At 39.0% G+C, this 26,683-nt stretch overlaps 1 protein-coding gene across 3 annotated transcripts in view; it reads right to left on the minus strand.

The window, feature by feature from the left end:
- RALB (RAS like proto-oncogene B) overlaps positions 1 to 26,683 on the minus strand; it is a 102,043-nt gene that overhangs the window by 40,411 nt on the left and 34,949 nt on the right. The window contains exon 1 of one of the 3 annotated variants that reach the window (XM_074214975.1): positions 14,161 to 14,323. The exons of 1 other annotated variant lie outside the window; for it this stretch is intronic. The gene's annotated coding sequence lies outside the window, so the exon portion shown is untranslated. Of the gene's footprint in view, positions 1 to 14,160; positions 14,353 to 26,683 lie in introns of those variants that run through there. One more of the 3 variants, XM_074214977.1, reaches the window with a different exon arrangement.

Consider the following 26,683-nt stretch of genomic DNA (forward strand, 5'->3'; position numbering starts at 1 on the left):
CTTTAATATTGTATATTTAATTGCATATTTAATATTGTATAAATATTGTGTATTTAATATTTAATATTGTATACCCTAACAGCTGTGATTTCATCACATTGTCTTTAGTCCTTGAAATGGCTCTACTCTTCCAAGCCTTAGGAAACAGATCTATCAAAAAACCCTTATTAAATGCCAACTATTTTGCATTGTGCTAGTCCCTAAGAATACTAAGACAAAAATTAAATAGTTCCTGCTCCCAAGGAGTTTACATTAGATTAAAAATATACATATTAAGAATAATAAAAAGATATAAAAGATAATAGAAGGCGCAGGAAGGAGAAAAAGAGAAGCCTCATGTAAAAGTAGTTTGACTTAAACACTGAATGAAACCAGGAATTCTTAGAGATAGAGGTAAGGAAGAAATATATTCCAGACATCGGTGACAGTTTGTGGAAAGGCACTGAGATGAAAGGAATATCTCATGTGAAGAAGAATAAGAAAGCCAGTTTGGTTAGACAGTGGCATTTGTGAAAAGGTATAATGTATAATTGGTCTGGTCAAGTTAGAGCCAAGTTGTAAAGGGTTTTAAATGCCTAACATGGGAGCATGGGAGTCTGTATTTGATCTTTAAAAAAAACAAAGGAGAACCATTGGAATTTATTATGCAGGAAACTAACATGGTCAGATCTGTACTATAGGAATAAGGGATATATCACCCTGGTTACTCAGAGGAGAATGAACTAGAGAGGGGGAGGGGCTTGAGGTGGAAAGGCCAATTAGGAAGCTACTGCCATAGCCAAAGACAGGTGAAAAGTACTGAGGTCCTGAACCAGGGGCAGTGGTCATGTGAGTAGAGATGATGGGATGGATGTTGGAGATGCTTTGGAGGTGACAGCAACAAGATCACAATATTAAAATGCTGATTAGATATATATGGCAGGAGACAGGTGGCACAGTGGCCTTAGGCAAGCCACTTAACTCCACTGCCTTGGAAAAATCCAAAAAAAAAAAAAACAAACCCAAACAGATATATATGGCAGATGGGAGGAGGGGAAATGATTCCACTTCCCTCACCATGCCCCTAGCAGGTCATTACCACCTTCATCCCCCACACCCCAAAGCAATTATCTGTTTTTTTCTCCCATTAAAAAATAGGTTCCTTGAGGCAGAAAATGTCTTATTTTTCGTATTTGTATCCATGCACTTATTAGCACAGAACCTGGCACACAATAAGCATATAAAGACATAAATGCTTTATCTGTGTGTAACAGAGATACTACATATGTAGGTTCAAATGGAAAAAAAGTATTGGTGTACTTATTAAATCACAATACTCATTTCTCAAAACCATCCACCAAGGATGAGCATAAGTTTTTATTAAAACTAGTCGATTTTCATTTTGCCAGATGTCAAACAGTTGTTTTTGGAAGTCAATCATCATTGTATTTTCCACAAGTTAATTAATCCACTGAAACTCTTCTTTTGGAAGATTAATTTAAACAGGTTAAAAAATTTTGTTTCCAAGTTAAGTGTGAGGCTATGAAAGATTTCACAGACAACATATTTTTTGGCAAAAAAAGCTTAGTTTTAAATGCCTTGCTAATCCTGGTGGCTTCACTTTATCCCTAGCTAATACCTCAAGGCACAATGTATATACATTTAAGATGAGATACGTAATTAATAATAGTGGACATGAATACAGATTCGAAATAATCTTAATAATTTCAAATTGTGAGGTCTAATTAGTCATTGTTTTTAATTGTAATGTGACTAGCAAAAAGTGTCAGCTCTGCCACATGTTCACCTTCTCCACAATATTAGTGTTTTTTTGCTAGAAACTTTTTTAACTGATAGATTTTGTTAGCAGCTAATTTAGTTAAAGTTAGAACATACAATCCAAAAAACCATCTTATTCAGACACATATACATTGAAAGAAAGTAAATGGCTTCAACTCTTCCACAACTATGGAATTTTCTGTCTTTCCTCAGGTCACCCTGAAAATAATACATGATACAAATTACCTAATCTCACTTTGAGAATTTAAGTTTTAATCTACAGATCACTAGTCAAACTTAATTTGTTTTTTAAATATAAATTTAAGTATTAATTTTTCTTCTTGTGTGCCAATGGAACATATTATATGCCTCCTTACATGTCTATACCCAATATGAAGATCATTGCTGTGACTAATCTCTAAAAACCTAGGCCAAATTCACTTAAGAACCATGTAAATTCATCATGGTGAAACCTTTTAAATAAAAATAATTTCCTGGTATGTGGTTTTACATTTTAAAGTGCTTTCCTTAAGACAACTCTATAAAGTATTATTCTCATTTTATAAGGAGAATTTGAGTCTCAAAAAAGTTAAGTGATTCACCCATGACAATCCAGCTAATATAGGATTATAGGATTTAGGAAAAGAAAGGAAATTTAAAAGTTTATCTATTCCAACCCTCTAACAATTTCATAGATAAGGAAATTGTGATCCATAAGTGTTCAGTGTCCCAAGTTCACAGTATGGATTTAAATTGAGATTCTCTGACTCTAAATTTAGTGTTCTTTCTACTGTTATGATTGCATGTGAAAGGTGACAACTTCACATGGTCTCTACATGCTCTGAGAAGTCAATGTCAAATAGAATGATGAAAAGAGACAGAATAGATAAGAACTTTGTTGCACCAAGATTCATATATACTGAGGAACAACCCAAATCTATTCAGATGGTCTGAGAGTCATGTGGGCTGGTCCAGGTAGAGGGAAGAAAGAAAGGGGAAGGTGTTGACTTTTAACAACAAAGGACTATATCAGTTTCTTTGAAAAGGGAAGGAAGAGTTTTCTTGACAGTCTAGGAACTCAGGCATGATCCACTCTACATTCTGGGGAGGTTTTGATCAGGTTAAATAAAACCTGTCCAAGAGTCAATATCTTATCAGTCTAAGCTTTTGCAAGAGGTCAGAGGGTCTTTTTAATGAAGCAAAAAGAAATGATATTCTTAGAACTTGCCTAAACTGGCACATAATCCAGAGACTTTACAAGTTTACATTAAGAGTACATTAAGAGATTACTGTCTAGGAGGCGGAGCCAAGATGGCGACAAGAGCAGAACATCTCTTAGGCACTCTCTCATAAAACTTCTAAACTAAGGACTCTAACTAGACTTTCGAGAGACAGAACCCACAGAGGGACCCAGTGAGGCAGTTCTCCTACTCAAGGTAACCTGGAAAAGAGCAGAAAGGCTCTGCTCCCCAGGGTCGGAGGGGCAGCCTGCCAGAGGGGTGGCCCACCAGAGCAAAAGAACTTCAGCCTCCCAGAGGCAACCCGGGCTCATAGCAGCGGGGGGAGTCTCCTGAGCTATACCCCGGGGAGCACCGGGAACAAATTGGGGGAACAGCGGGGGACCTCTGCCAGAGTGAGCACATGGAGCCCAGCCCTCAGGGCACACAGCAAGCAACCCAGATCCAGGAAACAGAAACAGGTGGAGCAGGTAAGCAGGAGCCCCCAGGGCAAGAGCAAGCTAAGCCTAGGGTGGGGAGTGAAGAGAGAGAGACTGCAGAGCTCTGTCCTCTGCCCCTGGAACAGGACTCTGGGGCTCTGACCACATTCAGATCCTGATAGCAGTCTAGGCCCCCCATTGAACAGCAAGGACCCCCCCACCTCATCCCTGTGGCAGAGGGGGCGCATATGGCCATACACAGACCAGGAGGGAGGACAGAGCCTCACATACTGAGACCCTTGTGGGAGTGTCCCAAAAGCTCAGAAAGCACCCCAAAACCAGGCTTAGGCTGGGAAAATGAGCAAGCAGAGAAAAAAGAGGTACACCATTGAGAAATATTTTGCCTGTGAGCCCAAGAAAGATCAAAACACTCAATCTGAAGATGAGGAAGCACAAGCTCCTGCATCTAAAGACTCCAAGAAAAACAGAAATTGGGCTCAGGCTATGATAGAGTTCAAAAAAGACTTTGAAAATCAAATGAAGGAATTAGAAGAAAAACTGGGAAAAGAAATGAGATGCAGGAAAAACAAGAAAATGAAGTCAGCAGCCTAGTCAAGGAAATCCAAAAAAATGCTGAAGAAAATAGCATGCTTAAAACCAGCTTAGGTCAAATGGATAAAACAGTTCAAAAAGTTATTGAGGAGAAGAATGCTTTAAAAAGCAGAACTGGCCAAATGGAAAAAAAAAAGATAAGAAAGCTCTCTGAGGAAAACAAATCCTTCAGACAAAGAATAGAACTCAGGGAGACTGATGAATTTATGATAAATCAGGACTCAATACTTCAAAACCAAAAAATTAAAAAGAAAAAGAAAATGTGAAACATCTCATTGAAAAAAACAGCTGATATGGAAAACAGATTTAGGAAAGATAATTTAAAAATTATTGGAATACCTGAAAGTCATGATCAGGAAAAGAGCCTTGACATCATTTTCAAAGAATTACTACAGGAAAATTGCCCTGATATCCTAGAAGCAGAGGGCAAAATAGAAATGGCGAGACTCCACCGATCCCCCCAAGAAAGAGATCCAAAAAAAACCAACCCCCAGGAATATTACAGCCAAGTTCCAGAACTCCCAAGTCAAAGAGAAAATATTACAAGGAGCCAGAAGGACACAATTCAAATACCCTGGAGCTACAATCAGGATCTCACAGGATTTAGCAGCAACTACATTAAAAGCTTGTGGGGCTTGGAATATAATATACCGGAAGGCAAAAGAGCTTAGAATGTAACCGAGAATCAACTACCCAGAAAAACTGAATGTCTTCTTCCAGGGAAAAAGATGGACTTTCAATGAACCAGGGGAATTTCAAATGTTCCTGTTGGAATGGCCAGAGCTAAACAGAAGGTTTGATCTTCAAGTACAGGACTCAGGTGAAGCACAGAGAGTGGAGGAGAAGGGGAAAATATGAGGGAGTTAATGATGAACTGCATGTATTCCTGTATAGAAAAATGACACTGATAATACTCATATGAACCTTCCCAGTTAATAGAGCAGGTAGAGGGAGCTTTTACAGTTGAAGCACAGGAGAAAGCTGAATTTGAAGATAAAATATGGTATAAAAATGGAGTCAACATGGGGAGTAATGGGAGAAAGAAAAAGGAGAGGGAGAATAGGCCAAGATATTTCATATAATAAGATTTTTCTTTATTACAATGAGCTATTGCAATGACATGGAAGCGGGGAAGACAAGGGGGAATGAGGGAATCTTTGCTCTCATCAGAGGAAACAGTATATATATACATATATATATATATACACACACACACACACACACACACACACACACACACACACATACACACACTCAATGGGTTATAGGCATCTGGAGTAAGAAGGAGAGAAGGGGGAAGGGGGGGGGGGATGCCAGTGACAGAGGAGAGGATGGACCATGGGGGGAGAGTTGTCAGATATAACACATTTTCTTTTTTACTTCTTGCAAAGGGCTGGGATTGGATGGCCTGTCTGGGACCATAGGGCCAGGTGGATGCTGGGCCTAAGGGGTGGTGGTATGGGGGCTCAGGGCCTCTTGGCCCCAGGACCAGGGATCTGTCTGCTGCGCCACTCAGCTATCCTACAGCAGAGTCAGAGTGAAAGGAGAGAGAAAATATAGTACATGGTAGTAGAGAAATAAGAAAGGAGGGAGTTGTGATCAGCAATGGCAATGGTGGAAAAATATGGAAGTAACTTTTGCAATGGACTTATCATAAAGAATGTGATCCACCCATGACAGAGTTGGTGGTGTTGGAACACAGATTGAAGCATTATTATTATTATTATTATTATTATTATTATTATTATTATTATTGTTTGGGGAGTACAGGGCAAATGGGGCTGGGTGACCCGCCTGGGGCCACATAGCAGGGTGATTGTTGGGTGTCTGAGGCCAGATTTGGACCCAGGTGCTCCTGGCTCAAGGGCCAATGCTCTGTCCACCACCCAGCCACCCCTATTATTACTATTTTATTTTATTCGGGGTCTTTTTTCTTTTTTCTGGTTTTTGCAGGGCAGTGGAGTTGGGGTGGCTTGCATGTCACACATCTGGGTGATTGTTGGGATATGGGCTCAGGTGCTCCTGGCTCCAGGGCTGGTGCTCCATCCACTGCACCACCTGGCCATACCTACAATTACTGCTATTATTTTTTTAATTTTTTTTCTCTTCCCTTTACTTCATCACTCAAGTGAGTCTATATTTTGGGGGGAGGGGTATTTTGTTTACTCTTAAACAAGAATATTTTATTAATGTATAAAAATGTATATATTTGTACAAAATGAGAATAAATATTAAATAAAAAAATAAGTACATTAAAATTGTACTAGGATATATAGCATGTTGGGAATGAAATGACATGAGTTTTAATGTTGACTCAACAAATTAAAATAATATTGCCTCTTCAAATTAAAATAATCACTTCTTAATCTAAATATTTTCTTAATCAGATTTTATTAAAGTATAGCAAATCTTCAATGGTATTTACAATGAGAACTAAATAAAACCAGTCATTTTACTTATTCAAATATTTTCCCCCACTTACATTTTAGTAGCTCCCACATACTGATATAACTTAAGAAAAAAAATTAAAAATGCTTCCTCTCTGCATCTCCTTCAACTTGGCTAACACTACCTGGGGCAAATAGAAAATTTGAATTTAATTAAGTTTCTCTAGTGACCTTCATTAAAATACCTGGTGTAGAACTTACAATTTGAGGTTAATTATTTATTCATCAGTTTCTTCACCTGTAAAATGAAGATTAAAAAAGGATAATCTCTAATTTTTATAATTTTAAGTGATCAATAAAGTTCTTCTAGTGATCACAGAATCTTTTAAATTGTCAAGGACATCTAGTTCAACTGCATCTAAACCAAAAACAAACAATAAATGGCCAATGGCTTTACTTGAAAACCTCTAATAAGGAAGAACATATTACCTCTTGAAATAGTTGCTTTCACTTGTATCATCCACTCAAAGCATGAAGGTCTGCCCTCTAACACCAAGGAGAATAAAATCAATCTTTCTCCATAATATAGTCTTTTAAATCCTTTAAAGTAACTGCCATATCCCTGCTAAATTTTCTCTGTAAGACACTAAATATTCCCAGTTCTTCCCATCAATTCTCATATAGATTTTGGACTATCATGGCTACCCTCCCCTCTGGACATTCTCCACCTTATTCAGGTCCTTTCTAAAATATTGCACCCAAAATTGAATATAATATTTCACATGTGTACTAAACAGGACAAAGTACAGTAAGGTTATATCAATATAACAAGTATTTATTTATTTATTTATTCGAGCCCCAGATTTATGATCTATTCTTAATTAAACCAGGTTGACGCTTTGTGATCATTTTCTTTTCTAGAAACTTACTGACTATCCCTTTAATTATATATTTAAGAATTTTGGTTGAATATGGATGGGCCCAGTTTACGTTCCATAGAGGAGGAAGGAAAAGAAGCAGTGGTCTGAAGTCTTCTTGTCACTGGTCACAAACACACAATTTATTATTAGCCAATAGTTTATAGATCCTTTTTAACTTAGTCTAAAATTCCTCAAATTAGAGAAGCAAATATCTCACTTGTCCATTCCCTTTTGCAAGCAAATGACTGAAAATAATATGTCCACTTCCCAGAGAAATAACATTTTTCAAAATGCTTTATTCTGAGCTTCTGTGAATAGAATAGTCTAAGAAAAACTGCCCCAGTTAAGCACAACTTAGTTTTGATAAAGGAAGAGAAACAGAATAAGCATTTATTCTCTTATTGCTAAGTGCTTTAGAAAGAATTCACTTGAGAATCACAACTCTGGAAGGAAGGTGCTATTATTACCCTTTACAATTGAGGGAACTGAGACAAATAGAAATTAAGTGACTTACCCAGGTTTTCATAGCTAATAAATGCTGATGGCTAGAACATCTGAATTCTGGTTTCTTTGACATGAGGCCCGGATGCCTTTCAATCCAGGAAATCACTAATTATCAATGCCTTTCAAAATGTTAAATTATCCCTCTCCAGCTTGCTTCTTTGCAAAAATATTTCCATACTTTAAGAATCAGATATGTATCTTTTACCTTCATGTTTAAGAAAATGATTTTGGAAGGTTTAGAATGTCAAATTTAGAAATTGATTTAGGAACTTTAGAAAAAGAAAATATATATATATATATATATATCCACACGATGTCAGTGTGCAAAAGACAGAGCTATTTTCCACCTTTCCCACTCCCCCCCAAAAAAACACTATAGCAAACATATCCTACCAGGAACAAAGGACAGTTGGGAAAAGGAGATCTTCAGCAGATTAAGAAAAGTTTATCTTCTGGACCAAAGTTAGTAGTAATTTTCCTTATTCCATCCCCCACCACCTGCATATTAATGCATAAAATTCCTTTAATGACCTTACATAATTAGATTTAAAAATGTAGAATACAAGTGGTGGTTGAGGTAACACACTGAAAACCCTCATCTTCACTAAAAATATAATCAATCAGCAATAAATTACTGACATTTGATTTTTTTATGCCCTGTACAACAAGAAAAATAATACTCATACTAATTAAACAGGATTTTTTTTAATGTAAAAGTACATAAATGTGTGGTGTTTATTACGATCTATCTAGAAAGATGCTGTTGGGTAAAAGCACCAGGATTTTGAATTTATTTATGGTCTCAGGGAAAGGTACAAAGGATAAATGTTTAACAATTTCAAAGCCAGGAGGGGTAGATTTTAAAACTGAATCCTCTTATTCTTATCTCTTCCCTTTCTCAAACCTAGTTAAATTTAATTTAATGTAAAGTCTTAGGAACAAATGCAAATAATTTAAGGAAAATGTGATAATGAGGAAACTAAGTGAACCCTTATTTCCTGAAAAGTAGGAGTTAGTCACCAACAAATGGGGGGAATGACACAAAACAGGAAGACTAAGCAAATTATTCAATGCATTTCCAATTTGGTTGAATATGGATGGGCCCAGTTTACCTTCCATAGAGGAGGAAGGAAAAGAAGCAGTGGTCTGAAGTCTTGTCACTGATCACAAACACACAATTTATTATTGAGTTGAATATTCATTCCCAAAGGGTTTGTTAATTGAGGCATTACTGGTGAGGTAAGAATTTACTATTTCAAGATAAAAGATCAAAAAGAAATTTTTTTCCTCCAGAGTACAGAATGCCACTTGGTACCAATGACTGCTTTTCAAATAACTTTGAAGTTAACAGTTTAAAATTCAAGTAAATCCCTTTGATATTCTTTTATACCAACTTGTTTAAAGGGTTAGAAAACCTAAATATCTAAGTTTAGTGATTCGTAAGTATTAAAATCAAGTTTGTTTTTTTAAAGTTCCAAAGTTGTTGTATATTTGACTATTTAGTGCAATCATATTAGCAACTGATGCTAGGATCCATAATTAAAGAATACTAAGTTGCAAAGTACACACATTAAAAAGCATAGCACAGTCTTTAATTCCTTACAATAACCTCAAAAATAATGAAAATAAATATATAGGTCAGGGCAAAAAGGAAGAAGGAAGAGGTACAAAAATGTCTGGGCTGAACAAAAAATAACTGATACTTATCAAGGATCTACTGTGTATAAGGTACTATATGTAAGATACCAATGACCAAGCAGGACTAAATTTTCCTTCAATTTAGCAATGCTGGTTTAAGGATATTTTCTTAAATATACAATATATTTTGTTGAGGGCAGTTAGAGTGGATAGAGCTCCAGGCCTGGAGTCAGGAAGACCTATGTTCAAATCTAGCCTCAGACATTAGCTGGGCAAGTCACTTAAACCAAACAGCCTTATCTGTAAAAAGATCAGGAGAAAGAAATTACAAACCACTCCAGCTACTTTGCCAAAAAAAGAAAAAAAAAACAAAATGGGGTCACAAAGAGTAACTGAAATGAGATTGTAAGGAAATACAGTCAAATATGTCCTTCAGGATACAAGGGGAAATGCAATAAAAAAAAAGTTATATAGTAGAAAGAAAACAGAATTTGAAGTCAGATGACTGGAATATGAATCTCAGTAGTGCTACTTACTACCTGGGTAACTGCAAATCACCATCTCTGAGCTTCATTTTCTTCACATGTAAAATGAGGGCAATGAGAGGAGGTTATGGAAAGTAGAAAAAGCACTGCCTGTGAGTCAGAGGCCCTCATAAAGTCTCAGAGAAGATGCTTATTCACTATGTGACATTGAGCAAGTAACAATCTGCAAAGGCAGGTTCAAAAGAAAAAGTTTGTTCTAGAAAGCCTATGGGCTCCTTTCCAACTCCATCTAGGATCCTATTAAGAGGAGGGATGAATTAGGCTAAATGATTTCTAAAATTCCTTCCATTTCTGCCCTTTTACTCCAAATTTTATAAAACATCGATTTTTAAAAACCACATATAGCATAGTAATCAGTCTAAAAGAGGAGCTCCTCTACATCCCCTTCTCTCCAGTAACACACTTTATTCATGACCTCATCCTCTTCCTCCCTGTCCTATCTCATCTCTCCCTCCTCCAATAGCTGCCAAATTCATTTTCTGAAGACCATGTCACTGCCCCTACTCAATAAACTACTTATGTCCTGTCTACTTTACAAGCCAGTACAAATTCTATTTGGCATTTAAAGCTTTCATAACCTGGCCTTTTCTGCCTTTCCAGGGTAATACATTACTTTCTTCTTGTTACTCCTCACATTCTATCTCCTATCTTCTAACCATTGCATTGCTTTGTCCCTCTTGTCTGGAATGATCACTTGTTTTCTTCTTATCTTTTGGTCTCTCTTATATCGTTGGCTCCTTACAAGTATCAGAATAGTTCCACCTTCTGCAAAAGTACTTTCTCCAACTACCCTAATTTGTTAGTGCCTTTCCCTCAAAAATGACCTTGAATCTACTTTATATACATATGCATATATGTACATGTTATTGCCTCCATTTGAATTTAAGTTCCTTGACCCTATTCTTGCTTTTTCCCTTTATATCTCTAGTGTAACTACAGTATCTGGAACATAGTAAGGGCCTAATAAATACTACTTAGTTGACCAGTCTTGCTCTAATTCAAATATGATTGATGGTATATGTGTGTATGTACATACACATACACAGATGTATATATATGCAGATGCTTTATCTACTGTGTATATACACATATATAGATATCCACACTTATACACACATGCACGCGCATGTGTGTGTGTGTGTGTGTGTACATATTAGCTGTGTGACCTTGGGCAAATCACTTATTTCTGTTTGCCCAAATCCAATGGAGAAGGAAATGGCAAATCACTCAGTATCTTTGCCAAGAAAAATCCTATGGGGTCACACACTAAACAACATTAATATAGACAGCTTTTTAAAAATAGCATTAATTTTCCATTTTTTTATACTAATGATGAAAAAGTTTACAATTATTTCAGCTGCAATAATTTTATTTAATGTCTTTAAAATCAATGCCAATTTTTTTATCTAATAGGCTAAGAATATATAGCAATAACAAATTATAATTCTGTTCAGGTTTCATAAAAAAACTATAAAATAATTTAAATAGTAATTGTGAATAACACTTTTACCTTGTTAGTTTGTTGTTGTTTTTAAAGGAAAACCTAAAAAAGGTTTCTATAGTTTCAAACCTTGGTGAAGATCACTCAAGAAGACTGTTCAACAGTTTGCACTTTACATACAACTGTTGTGATTAATTAGAAGTTATGGAATGACTGTCACACTAATAACCAATCATAATCATCCTTAGGCATTTACTCTCTGACATCCCATCTGTTTCTTCATCAATAAATCCAACACATCTGAGTCACCAATTCTTATGATATATACATATATCATATATAGAGAGAGGTATAAACACATACATATACCATAATTGTGTAGTTCATTAGTGGCACCTACCATCCTGTAAAAATTTACGATCAGAAATCATATATATTTGTCAGATAAGCTCTAGGATAAAGTTATCTGTAATTGGGCTGAAAGATCAAATGGTTCACAAACTAGGCCACAAAGGATCCATCATGTTTTCTGAATGAGTGGATACTTTGATTCAACTTTTCCCCTCGTACTTAGTTTCTGTATTTATCATTTAAAAAGTAGATGATGTAAATATTTTGTTAAGCAAACCATAAAGTATAGTTATCTGTTATTACTAATAGATTTCTCACTCCCTTCAGTCAGGCCCTGCATTATTGGATTCTTCTCATTAACATTTATTCAATTGTTTTGTCCTACCTTATACAAAGAATACTGGAGTCAGAATCCTGTTTGAAACGTGATTTCAATGTCATAAAATTTAAGTAGGCTTAAAATCCAGGTAAGAAAGGAAACTACAGTTGCTTTTCAATAAAGTCAATTCAATTCTCCTTATTATTATTATTATTATTATATAAAAGCTTGTAACAGAACATAATTTCAAAAGTAAAACCATCAGCTATTGCACAAAGTTTCTTGAACATACATCACTTCTACACTTGTGTAATATTCCAAGAACTAAAGCTGCAAGAAAATTCACAAATCTGGTAGAAGAGCCAGCAGAATGCTCCTAGATGATAATTCTACAATGAGCAAAGGATGGTACTAAAGCAGAAGCAAACAACAACAATAACAACAAAATCCAGTTGTAGCCTTCAGAGAGTTTACTTGGAGGAAAGAAAGGAGATGAAGATACATATGCTCATTCATGTAAATAAATACAAGAAAATTTGAGGAAGAAAAGAGTACTAAGAACTATCAGCTAAGCCTAACAACAATGGAAGCCAAAGAATACTTATGAGAAGTACTACTTTCCCCAATTTCGCAACAGAAGGAATTATCTTTGCAAAGGCATTGCAGCAAGAGAGGGAATATGAAATAAGGTTGTAAAGATAGAATGGAACTAATATGTAAAGAACTTTAAATGTCAAGCTAAAGAATACAACATGGGGCAGTGAGGTGGAGTAGTAAATACAGCTCCAGCTCTGGAATCTGGACCTGAATTCAAATTTGGCCTCAGACATTTAATACTTAGCTTGGTCAAGTCACTTAACCATTGTCTAGCCAAAAAAAAAAAAAAGAAAAGAAAAACCCATGACAAATTCAAATTTAGGTTTTCAAATTTGCGTATTTCTTAAAACATATTTGAAGTAATGGGTACAACTATCAGCCTCATATGATAGAGGAGGTACTGGTGTTCCCAAGAGGTTGCATGACTTTCCCAAAATGCAACCTGAATTCAAACTCAGTTCTTCTAAAGCCAAAGTTTTCTGCAGCTGTCCTCTACTTCTCAACCACAATCGTCCTACTTTGAACCTCTACTTCCTGTTGAACATTTTTTATTTCTTTTACTAGGTTTCTTAACACAAAAATCTTGACAATACATCCCAGAGTCTCAGATATCTCAGATATCCCCAAAATGATTTATTTACACGACCAAGGTGCGTGCCATCTCTCTGAACAATCAGGGAATAACCCATTTGGTCCAAAAATTACACTAAAAATAAATGCCTTTAAAGAGTAAGCTGAAAGTTCTTTGCAGTCCAACTGCAGAGGTTACATCAAAGGATATCAATTCAAGGAGATTAATAGTCCATTAAGTGGCATCCATCAGATCATCAAACATTAAAAAGGCAGCCCAAAGCACTTACAAGCCTGCGAACTTGCCCTAAAATTCTCGTTTGATACATTAAATTTTCCTAATAAATTTCCGCTTCGACAAAGCCCAAGAGCAACCGGGAGGGTGGGATTTCAGTTCCCTCGACACCCGTCTGTTTACTATTTTATCAGACCTAACTTTAGGCACATGCCATCCCGCCTCGGCGCCCCCGGGAGGGCGGGCAGCCGCCGCCGCACCGCAGGAAGCTTGCCAAGACGCGCGTGTGCGGGCACTGTGTGGCCCAGGGCGGCACGTGCCCGGGGGCCGGGGGGCCTCGGACCGGGGCTCGGGCGCGGAGGAGCGCGGAGGGGCCCCGTGGGGGCGGGGCCCCGCGGGCGGAGGCCTCCCGGGGCGAGGTAGGAAGTAGAGCCTCGGCGCTTCTGGGGAGAGGCGCGGGGGGGGGGGGGGGCCGGGGCCTGCGGGAGGGGCTGAGGCGCCGGGCGGGCCCCGGGGATCGGCTGCGGCCTCGGAGCTGCACCCGGGAAGACCCCGGAGCCCCCGCGGCTGCGGGAGGGGGAGGGGCGGGGCGCCGCCCCGAGCCCCGCCGCCCCCACGGCCCTTACCTGGGCCCGCGGGCCGGCTCCGCGCCGTCTCCTCCTCTCCTCCGCTCGCCTCTCTCTCCTCCTAGACTCCCGGGCGCTCCTCGGCGCCCGCTTCCTCCTCCCCCGCCCGGAGCCGGGCCACCCTCAGCCGCCGCCGCCGCCGCCTCCTCAGTATTGTCATTGAGCCGCCCGGGCACGCTCCCGAAGGCGCGCCCCCGCCGTCGCCCAGGCAACCGGCGGCCCTCGAGAACGCGCCTCCCGCTCCTGCCCGCCCCGGAGCCGCGTTCCGGCACCGCCCGCTCGGGCGCGGCAGCCAATCGGAAGAGAGGCGCTCGCGAGGGCTGCGCAGGGCGGGCCGAGCCGCGCAGCCGCGCCCCGCAGCCTGGCTCCCTCCCTCCCTCCCCGGGGGCTCCGAGCCGGCCGGAGGCCTGAAGGCAGGATCTGCTGAGTCAGGAGAGAAGGGGAGGCGGAACCGCCGGAACCGGGAACGGAAAGCTACGTTTAAACCGGCCCGGAGAGCGTGCCCGGAGCCCGCGCCGAGCCGGGCCGGAAGGGGTGACTCGAGCCGCCGGCGCGGGGAAGGGGCCCTCGAGCTCTGCGGCAATCGACAATTTAAAGGCCTTCCGTGCCCTTTTGGGGGGTTGTTTTTGAGGTTTTTGCAAGGCAAATGGGGTTAAGCGGCTTGCCCAAGGCCGCACAGCTAGGTCATCATTAAGTGTCTGAGGCCGAATTTGAACCCAGGGACTCCTGACTCCAGGGCTGCACCGCCTAGCCGCCCCTTCAGAATAAGTTTAAAAATAAGTTGAGAAAATGCTAAATTTCAGTTAGAGTGAAAATAAAGATGTAATTTTTTTTTCCTATTCAAGTTGATGAACTCCCTGAAATCTGTCCAAAAGGCTGAGTATCCCTGTAAAAGGCAGAAGTGGGGGGTGGGGAGGTACTGATGTTGCGTCATCGGTGCCAGAACGTATTCAGGGCTTGCACCCCCGGCTTCCCAACTCCATCTCTCTCAGTTGCTAGACATCTAGTCACGGAATTAAAAGGTTATTGCTCAGTACCTGACCTCAGAAGTCGGACTTGAGAAATGTTGGATTCCTCTGTAAGATAACAGACCTTGAGTCAAGACTCCACTACTCCCCCAAGCATCCCATTCTAAGGACATTTTTGTCTTTTCATCAAGCCTAAATTTGCTTCTCTGAAAAATCTACTTATCCTTCTGCCTTTCAGAGGCAAACAAAACAAGTTTAACCCCAGCTCAAAGTTTCAGAGAGTAAAGTGACTGACCATCACTAGTCCCTGAGGGTAAGTAACCCGAACCAAAGCCATAGCCCAGGTCTCTCCTTGGACACCTAAAACTTGGAATCTGCCTGGGCCCTCTTCTCTATTCGTCTATATTTTCCTACTTAGTGATTTCACCAACTCCTTTGAGTTCCCTTAAGTCTGCAGACATAACTCTCAGATCTCTATATCCAGCGCTAGTGTCTCCTGAGCTCCAACCCCACACCATGATTGCCTTTTGGATGGAATGTCTTATAAGTGTCTCAAATTCAAAATGTCCAAAACAGAACTCATGGTTTTAACCAAAAAAAAAAAAATTCACCAGTTTCTGACTTGCCTTTTCCTGGTGAGAATATCATTACTCTGTCAACAAAAACAGATTCAATACTACCATCCCCATCCTTCACAGTCTCCTTCATACCCTGTGTCTGATCAGTTGGCAGGTCCTCATAGCCATTAACCAATACATAGCCAATAACAAATGCTCTCATTTGATCCTCACAACAATTTTGGGAGGTAGGTAATATTTTTAGCCCCATTTTACAGTTGAGGAAACTGAAGCAAATAGAGGTTAAGTGCTTTGCCCAAGAGCATACTGATAAGCCACTGTCTCTGGCTAGATTTGAACTCCTCTTCCTGACTCCAGTTCTGGGGCTTGATCCACTGTGCCACCTACCATCTACCTATCCTAATTCAGCTTTCACTAGTTCATACCTGGACTATTGCAACAACCTTTCAATTGGTCTTCTTGACAATCTCTCCAATTCATCTTTACATGGATGTCATAGTGATTTCACTAAAATAGAGGTCTCACCATGAAAAATCTGGGCTCGAGCAACTCTGCTAAAATAAAGTATCAACTCATCCACTGACCATTTAAAAACCTTCACAATCTGGTTCCAGACTACTTTTACCAACATTTTACACAGTACTTCCCTTTACATACTCCACATTCCAGCCAAACATCTCCCCACACATAGAGGATGATCTATCTCTTATCTCCAAACCTTTGCACCTACTGAATGAACCCCATACCTTGAAATCACTCCCCCAATCTCTGCCTTTTCAAATCCCAAGCTACCACCAAGTAATACCATTTACATGAAACCTCTGATTCTCTCAGCTACTAGTACCCTACCCCCAAATAGCTTTGTATTTACTTCGAATGTAGTTTATATTTGGGTGGGAGGGAGGGAAGGAATGATGAAGGAGGAAAATAAGGGGGAGGGGAAAGAAAGAAAAGGAAGGAGTGAAAATATGGTTATGATTGGAAAGGAAAGGAAGCAAAAGAAGGAAAATGGGTGGGAGGAAGGGAAGTAGGAGGGAGAGAATGATGGAACAACGGAGGGATAGATCTGTTCTGGAAGAAAAGGAAGAAGTGGAAAAAGGAAGGTATGTAGGGTCAACAACTTTTAATTCCCAACATTAATATTCTTAAATTGTTTTTTCCTCCATTCTACTATCCTGATCACTCAACTTGTTCTGATTCACTCCTATTCACTTAGGCCTCATGTTTTACTAACTTCTATCTTCATCTTCCATCTTTCCCAGCCAAGGCATAGATCTTTCATGTGTAGTCTCCATCCTATTTCTAACTTTTAGTTTGCAATATGTCTGTTAGGTGTATGTTTCTATACATTTAAGTGTATGCAAAACTACACATTTATGTGTATTCAAAACTAAATATTTGGCTAAGTTCCAAAAGACAAATTTTTTTTTGTATTCCATAGGATTTTGGAAGATTTGAAGCATTATTCTAACTAGATAGTTAATCATGTATTAGTACATCTCTTATAATAGCAAAAGCTCACTCTTGTGTAATAAGACATATTCAGCACTTCCCTCAACAACCACATGAATCAACTAGTGCAAATATTATTATCCCTATTTGCAGATAAGGAAACTCAGGTTTCAAAAGTTAGGTAGCCCATGATCACGTGGTTAATGTATAAGGAAGGAAATTAACCCAAATTTCCTGGCTCCAAGTTCAATTTTATATTTATATTTATAAAATTGAAGTACCATTGCCTTTTTAAACTCCCAGAACCATACAGAATGTTAGAACTAGGGGAAAAACCTTACAAAGTAACTAAAACCCAGAAAGGAGATCATCTAAGATGGTGATTCTCTATCCAGTATTCTTTCCACAAGATCTATTATTCCATATCTGATTAAATATCTTCTACCAATGTCCAGAATAGACCCCACAAGGGTAATACTATAATTAAGTTGGAAAAATGTTTTCCCTCAGATCATGAGGTCTGAACCCGGAGCCCAATGAGACCAAAGGAATCCATGGAAGGTTGCAGGAAGTCTGTGAACTTGAATGGGAAAAAAAGCTACATCTTTATTTTTCATCAACCTTTGCCTGAAATTTAGTACATCATTCAATTATTTAAAAAAAATTTAAATTATTATAGGACAGAATGGAAGGAAGGAAGACTGCCAAAGGGGTGGATGACACAAAAAAGATTAAGAACCCCTGATTTAGAGCTTTTCTGTTTACAGCAGGAGCAGTTTAGAGTTGAACCATATCTTCCTGAAGCATCTAGTCCCCCACTCCAGGTTATTTTTACAGGTGAGAAAACAAACCCAGAAAAGTTATGTGATTTGCTCAAAGGAATTCAAATCCAGATCTAGGGTTCCTTCCAAAAATCATGCTGCCTCTTTTGTAACACCATCATTTTTTTTGTTTGTAACGCCATAATTTATTGAAAAAATATCAAAAGCCAGCATGGAAAGGATTTTTTTTCCCTTTGTGAAGTATTTTAACTAAAACAAATTTAAATATGTGAGCCAAGCCATTATTGTCAAAGCCAAATGAGAAATTCAGACAGCAAAGTGAACAAATTCAAAGAGACACAGAATTTTCCAGTTCTTCCTGAAACAATGCAATTCTTAAGTGATTCCTTCCTTAGTAACATTTAAAATGATTATTTTTTTTCAGATTGCTAACTAGGTGTGTCAGGGTCTGCATTCTGCCTACCCCCTTTTTACTCTCCCAACTCAACACCTGGAACCACCAAAGGTCCCTTTTTCTAATTTTTCTCTAATTGTTTCAAGACTGTGAAACCTGTCTTCCCTAATTAGACAACAAAATCCTAAAGGAAAAGATCATTATTATTCATTAATATTACATAATTACATTCATTATTATTATTATTATTCATATTTAACAGTCCTTTTAATGAAGTAGATCACTGATTTTTGTCTGAAATCAATAATCTGATTATTGATTATCTTTCTCCCAAAATTATAATATTTAAATATTATATCTCTTTAATAGATTGTATGTTCTCTGAGGGCAGAGATTGTTTATCCTTTTTGTCTTCTCATCACTAGTAAATAGCCTTAAACTGAAAGAGACCAAGGTCTCCCACTGTATCCAGGGTCATCCAGGTCTATCTATATCTGGCCATAGGACCCAGATGGCTCTGAAGGAGAACTTTACACAGCACTCCCTCACTTAAATCACATTTACTTGCAAGACAAAGCATCACTTTCCTGATGGCACGGTCCTCTTTGAGAACACAGAAGCTGAGGTGCTCAATAGATGAATGAAGACAAAGTACCTGATGAATTCTTAGAATAGCATATTAAGATGAAAGGGGGAAACTGAGCTATTATCCCAACTGAGTCAACCTGAGCAAGTCACTTCATTTCTTTAGGGCTTCAGTTTTCCCCTCTATAAAATGGAGTTGGGTTAAGTCAGTAAGCAGGCCTACTATGTGCTGAGGACTGAGACCAGGATACCAAAAAAAAAAAAACCCAATATAAATGACAATCCCTGCCCTCAAGATGCTTATAATCTAATAAAGTTAGACAATGCACAAAAGAAAGCTGAAAAGAAACCAGGTGGGGAATGCCTAACCTAGGCACTTTCCTTGAGGGGAGGTTCTGGGAGCAGCCAGCAACCCTCCAATCAGCCAGAGTTTCTGTTTTATATTTATATCATTCACAGAGTGTGTATTTGGCTGTCTCAGCTCTAGTAGATGCTTAACAAATAACCAAATCAGTCAGTCAATAAATCTTAATTTATTGCATCTCCAAATTCCCTCCAGGCCTCTGACCTACTCTGATTCTATGACTAATTGATCCATGTACTCGATCTATAAGTCGCCATTCTTAAGTCTTCATTTCCTGCTCTGCTTCCTCTATCTTCACCATCTGACACCTGTTCAAAATCCAAAGGGATGATTAAAGAGAAAGCTGGGCCCAAATTATCTGGATGGCCAAAGAATTTAATTTATTCTAATCATCTTGGAAATATGACAAGTCTGCCCTAGGTTAACTGTGAAGTAAGCAGCATTCCTCTTAACCTCCCTATTCTTATTCATTTTTCTCATTCATTAATGAGACCCAGTATCTTTGAACTCACTCTCCACTATACCAAAAGGACACTCGGGAATGGTTTTGTAAACTCTTTTCCATTTGCCCATTCATTAATTCCTTCAATAAACATTTATTAACCACCTACTACAGGCAAAACTGTGTTAGGGGGTGATGGAGATTTGAAGTTTAGATAAGACACAGTCTGCCCACCTGAAGTTTACAATCTCATAAAAGAAGTCAGTCCCAATTAGAGAAAAATATGAGGGAATGGATCCTGGATAGTATATACTTCCTAATCTTAGAATATTTTAAGAAATCAAAACTAGACGTTTATATATCAATCTAAATAGGGGAATTGTTTAGTCCAATCACATATTTTCCATATCTGGTCCACTGACATACTACTTCCTTTAAATTAAGTAGAGTTATTCTCAATCTTCCCAGTCCTTATTGATTCTTCTCCCTAGACCTGTCATATGAGTTAGTCTATACCTCTCTTACATTGTTGTTGTTTTTCAGTCATATCTGATTCTTTATGACCCTATTTGAAGTTTTCTTGGCAAAGATACTGGAGGAGTTTTCCATTTCTAACAAATGAAGAAACTGAGGCAAACAGGGTTAAGTGACTTGCCAGGGTAACAGCTTGTAAATGTCTGAGGTTGGATTTGAACTCAATGCTCTATTCATTGTACCACCTAGCAACCCATTCTCTTACATCAAACAAATTCTACTCTGCACTGTTGGTGGAACTGTAAATTGATCAGTCATCCTGCAAAGCAAAATTTGTACCACAGATGCAAAATTAATTAATTAATTACAAATACTCTTTGACTCAACTATACCCACTACTAGATCTATATACACCAAAGAGATTTTTTTTAAAAGAGGAAAAAGACCATGTATACCTAATTTTTTGTAGTAGCCAAAACTGGCAGCTAAGAGTTTGCCTAGTAGGCAAACTCAACCCCTTCCATTGAAACTTGCCCCCCCCAAAAAAGCTATATCTTAATATATTGAAATAGTTGGAATTATTGACTTACAGGCAGAAGTTAAGGAAATTAGCTCCCCAAAATATAGTTTCTTTCATTATTTCATAAGATCACTATAATGCTAATTTCTCACATCATTTGGTTACTTGAACTGCAGAAATGGAATTGACTTCTTAACCAGCTTAAACAAATGCAAAATGGAAACTGGAAAGATCTACATTTAATTTAAATAAATGACAAATAGGCTCTGGTGAAGGATTTCTCCCCCTTGGGTAATTTCTATCTTAAATACTCCAACTACTGTATATTATTCCGAAATCACTATGATTCAGAGCTAGTCTGACAAGCAATGAAATATTCAAGTTAAGTATATCTCCTCTTAATCTTGGGTTAAGTCTTCCCATCCTGTGACATGAAAGTCAAGTCACTGTGGATAACATTAAGCTTCCTACTGACACAGGGATAAGCCAATGACTAGAAGGTGAGTTTAGAAAGGTTATGCAACCTCAAGTATCAACTTCTAACTCATAGATGAGAGGAGGGTAGGCCACAGAATGAGAGTTTGAGTTTTAAAGGACCTTACAGATCATTTTATTTAGCATCCTCTTCCCATTTACAATTGAGGAAACTGGTCCAGGAAAGTTATTTGACCAAGATCAAGATCAACCATGGAGCAATGAATCAGACCCTGAAGGATAAGCAGGGAGTAGGGAGATTAAGGGGATTAAACTTGTTCAACCTAAAAGATTCTGTGAAGGGGCAGCTAGGTGGCATAGTGGATAAAGCACCGGCCCTGGAGTCAGGAGTACCTGGGTTCAAATCCAGTCTCAGACACTTAATAATTACCTAGCTGTGTGTCCTTGAGCAAGCCACTTAACCCTGTTTGCCTTGCAAAAAAAAAAAAAAAGATTCTGTGTCAGTCATTTGCACTCTAGTGTGAATCTAAGTCTCTGGGACCCCTCTCCTAGAGGCATCTGCATGGAAGCCATAAATCAAATGTGAATTAATCAACAAATAAATTCTATGTGTGGAATGACAGACTTAAGAAAGTTCAAGTGTCAGGATTATCAATATGATATAGTTCATATATTAGGAGCTCTTATTTTACAGATGAGAAACTGAGACCCAGAGAGTTCAAGACCCTTGCCTGAGGTCATTCAAGTAGTGATAGCTAACCTGAGTCCAAACTCAGTTCCTCTAACTCTGTAGTCAAGGATCTTTCATACCAGTAGCTTGTTTTTAATCATTTAACAAACATTTATTTGTGAGCGGCTAGGTGACACAGCAAATAGAACAATGGACTTGGAATCAGGAAGAGGTATCTTCATGAGCTCAAACGCAGGCTCAGATACTTTCTAGCTGTGTGACCTGAACAAGTCACTTAAAGCTATTTGCCTCAGTTTCCTCAGCTATAAAATAAGCCGGAATCACTCCAGTGTTTTTGCCAAGGAAAACTCCAATGGAGTTACGAAGTGTCAGACATAATTGAGACAATTAAACAACAGAATGTGCAAAGTACCAGGGACGTAAAGATGGGCCGGGTCTGCCCCACTATCATTAGACACCTTGGACTCGGAGCACTTCAGGGAAAAAGTTCATGGCTCATTCTTGTCCACATCCTCATTCCTCCACAGCCTGAGTGTGGAGAGTATAGATAGAAAGTCCTTGTGTCTCCCCCTTCACCCTAGTTGGCCTCAGATACACTGAGCAAGACTTCCTAAAACAGGGGCAAGACTCCCCCGAGTGGGAGGAAGGAGCTGAGTCAGTTCTGAGAAGAACCTCTCACAATTTGGCTCTCAGGTGCCCCTCCCACTGCCGACTAGGTCAGCAGTCCCTTCTGTGCGATTTCTATCTGTAATCTCTTTGAAAGCCAAATCACAGTATAACCTCTTCTCTTTAAAGGAACTCAGAGGAAATAGAACAAGGCCAGGGCATGGCTCAAAGATGTCTAAATAACACTGTGTCAGCAACCAAGAGACAGAACAGGGAGGCTCCTGTGATGGAAAGAAGTTAACATTTTTCATCAAGTCATCCCTATTCCTCTCCACTTCTAGCAAACACCTTCACTCATTCAAAAAATACCCCTTAATTTGGATTGGCAGTTTTACCAACAATCCTTTTCTTCTCTTCTACTACGTACATAGACGTATTTACTTTCTTTGGCGTGTAGGTTCAGATCTTTTTAAAAACAAAAATAGCAGATTTCTATATAAGGTCATATATTTATTTCTGGTCCTCTGGCTAGTCTATGAACAGATCATAGATTTATAGGAGGCCAGGAATATTAAAGTAAGGTAACTTATTAGGAGCAGCTAGGTTGGCTCAGTACTGAAGTACTAGGGTTGAAGTCTAGAAGACCTAAGTTCAAATCCAATCTCAAACATTTACTAATTATGAGACCCAGGACAAGTCACTTATCTTCTGTTTGCCTTAATCCACTGGAGAAGGAAATGGCAAATCACTCCAGTATCTTTACCAAGAAAACTCCATGGTCCATGGGGTCATGAAAAGTCAGACATGACTGAACAACTAAACTAACAACAAAAGAAGGTTGGACAATTAGATCAAGTACTAGGTGTGGAGTTAGGAAGACCCCATTTCAAATGTGATTTCAGACACTTACCAGCCAGGTGACCCTGAGCAAGTCACCTAACCCTTGTATGTCAGCCTCAGTTTCCACAACTGTAAAAATGGGTATAATAAAAGCATTCCTCCACCTTTCCACCTTGTTGAGGGGAATCACATGAGACAATATTTATAAAGTGCCTTCCCCTCAAATTTGAGATGTGGAAACTGAAGTCCAGAGAAGTCAGTGACTTTTGCAAAGTGACAGGAAGTAAGTAGCAGAGCAAGAATTTGAAGCCAGGTTCTTATTCCAAACCCCGAGTTTCTTCTACTGTGGTAAACATATTGCTTGCCAGGCATAAGCTAGAGTAGAAATTAGAATGGCAAAGAGTCTTTCTGATCATGATATAAAGTTATAACTTTAACAGAGAAGGAAACTGAGACCCAGAGAGATTAAGCAATCTGTGAGCCTAGAATGGACTTCAAGACTCCTGACTTCAATGCAAAGAATATTTCTGAAATCTGTCCTTGGGCTACACTAGGAATCCTAGGGCTCTCCTAGCCCTTAATACTTTCTCTTCTCTAGAAGGAAGTTTACTTTGACATATTAGCTCTGAGGGGCTTCCAAAGAATCCACTCCCTTCATAGGCTTTAAATTGTTCACCATGGGACTCTCAACAAACCCAATGCAAGGGGGCTTGCTCCCACAAAAGGTCTATGGGTGTCGGGGGCCTAGGGAGCTCTGTATTTCCTTCTTTACTTCAAGTGACAGCCATAAACTTGGGCAATTGGATTTACAAGGTTTATAAGGCATGGTTACACAACCTCAACAAGACATAAATCTGATTTGAACATTCATGACGATAAATCGTTCAAACCTCTTTAGGTATTCAGTGTATTCCCAGGGCAGGCTGACCCTGCAACTTCCTGCCTGAGCTTCCCAATCATTACTGCCAGTCAGAATTCCTACTCCCTGGACACCCTCACCCCACCCAATTACACAAGTCTTTCCCTTTCTTTGTGGTCCAATTCAAGTCCCCATGGTTTTGTGAAGCCTTCTTCAAGGTTCTGGCCCAAGCTAACCTCTCCCTCTGTGACCTCTTGTAAGCACTTATACTACATTTACTACTTAGTCCAATGTCTCAATTTATTCTCTTTTGCTAGGGTGAAATCTTAATACCTGTTAAAACATAAATTCACCAAGAAAAAAAAAAAACACTGGGTCTTCTTGTATTTCTGTTAGTCTCTAGCTCAGAGCTAGTTGGGTACCTAGTAGGTACTCAGCAACTAGGTCTGGACTGATGACTGAAGTAAGTGAAACTGGGCTTTGGTTACCCCACAACTTATCACTCAATCAACAGTCAAGGTTTCCTTCACTATTACCCTTATTTATTTATAAAATTTATATTTATGTAAATTTGATCATTATATTTATAAAAATTTCTACAAACTTTATTTTCATAAATTTATAAATGAAAAAGGAATTATACTCTCCCTTTCCTCTACATAGAAACATCTGTACTTTCTCTCAAAACCCCAGAACCTTTACCAAATCTCTACAACTTTTCTCCTTCAAAAGATGGAAATTTTTTTCTGGAGTTAATTCTCATCCATAGGGAAGGTTGGATGCTATGGTGAAAATATTAGGGACTTCCTTGGTACGTTAGTGACTATTCCATCTTAGGATCTCTAGATGAGAGGACCTCTAGAGGATTAATAAATAGCCTAACATATATCTAGATTTCAGAAGATCAGATTTCAGATGGTTCAGAGGAAAAAAGATATCTAGTTAGGCTGCCCAGTTCTAGTTTGCCTTCTTTCTGATCCATCCTCCAAAGTGATATTCCTGAAACATATACCTATGTTACCCCAGACATCCACAGGTATAAAGTTAATACACTCAGAAATCCTTAATGGCTCCCCAATCTTTCATTTTGGAAAAGACCAGGACATCAGAGAAGTGATGTCATGACAAGCACGTGAATTGGATTTGAGTGAGGAAATGCTGTAATCTGGATCCAGTGGACAGATATGAATCAGGATGACTGGAGATGGCCCTGGATGGGAGACAATCAGAGTTAAGTGATTTGCCCAAGGTCACACAGTAAGAGTCAAGTATCTGAGGTTGGATTCAAATTCTTGTCTTCCTGATTCCAAGGCAGTACTCTATCCACTGTACCACCTAGCTGCCCTAATTGACTCTAGGATAAAATACAAAATCTCTTTACAATCCAGATGCCATTTCCTTTTCCATGTTTATTCATATTAATCCCCCTTGACATCCTCTTTGATCAAGTCCAACTGATCTATTAGCTTTTCTTCATGCACAGCATTCCATCTCTAACCTTCACACTTTACTTATGTTCCCTCCAGTCTGGAATGCATTCTTTCCTAATCTGTGTCTTATGGAATTTCTAGCTTCCTTCAATGTATAGTTTGTCACCTCCTACCCAAGGTCTTTCATTATGTCCCTATTAGCACTCTTCCTCTTAAAATTACTTCGTATGGTACCACATAGACAGCTAGGTGGTGCAGTGGATAGAACACTAACCCTAGAGTCAGTTCAATTCTGGACTTAGACACTTGATTCTTACTAGCTGTGTGACTGTAGGCAGGTCACTTAACTCAGTCTCACATCCAGGGCCAAGTCCATTTGTCCTGATCTATATCTGGTCACTGGACTCAGGGGATTCCAGAGAGAAAGTGAGGCTGGTGACTTAGTATCTCCTCCCTCAAATCCAATTCACACATATGTTATTATTGCCTCCCTGATGTCACAGTCTGCTTTGAGAATGAAGGACAAAGCATCATCATCATCATCATCATCATCATCATCATCATCATTTACTAACTTGTGGGTATGTTGTACTTCTCCAGTAGAATGGAGAGCAAGGATTGTTTCATCTCTGTCTTTGTGTTCCCACACAGTAGGTGCTTAATATATGTTTGTTGAATTAAATTAAATCAAACTTCAACATGATAGCTGGAACCCTGGAAAATAAGAAGTAGAGACAACAGAAAGTGGAAGAGAAAAGACAAAAAGGCACTTGGGAAAGGCCCCAAGATAAACTTTGTAGACTTTACCATTTTAGACAAAGCTAATTACATTCTGTTTTAAGGGTGACCCAGAAAGAATAATGAGACTTGTAAAATTGTGAAGTGACAGGAATTGGTAAGCAAAGTGGGATGTGCAGCTAGGTTCTGACTATTTCCACATAGGCTAAAGTTTTCAGATGGGGTAGCTAGATGGTTCAGTGGATAGAGCATTGGCCCTGAAGTCGAGGACCCAAGGTGAAATTGAGCTCCAGACATTTCATATTTACTAGCTGTGTGACCTTAAGTAAGTCACTTGACTCTGATTGCTTTGTATCCAGGGTCAT

The sequence above is a fragment of the Macrotis lagotis genome, chromosome 1 (genome assembly GCF_037893015.1).
Source record: "Macrotis lagotis isolate mMagLag1 chromosome 1, bilby.v1.9.chrom.fasta, whole genome shotgun sequence".
NCBI classification, from domain to species: domain Eukaryota; kingdom Metazoa; phylum Chordata; class Mammalia; order Peramelemorphia; family Peramelidae; genus Macrotis; species Macrotis lagotis.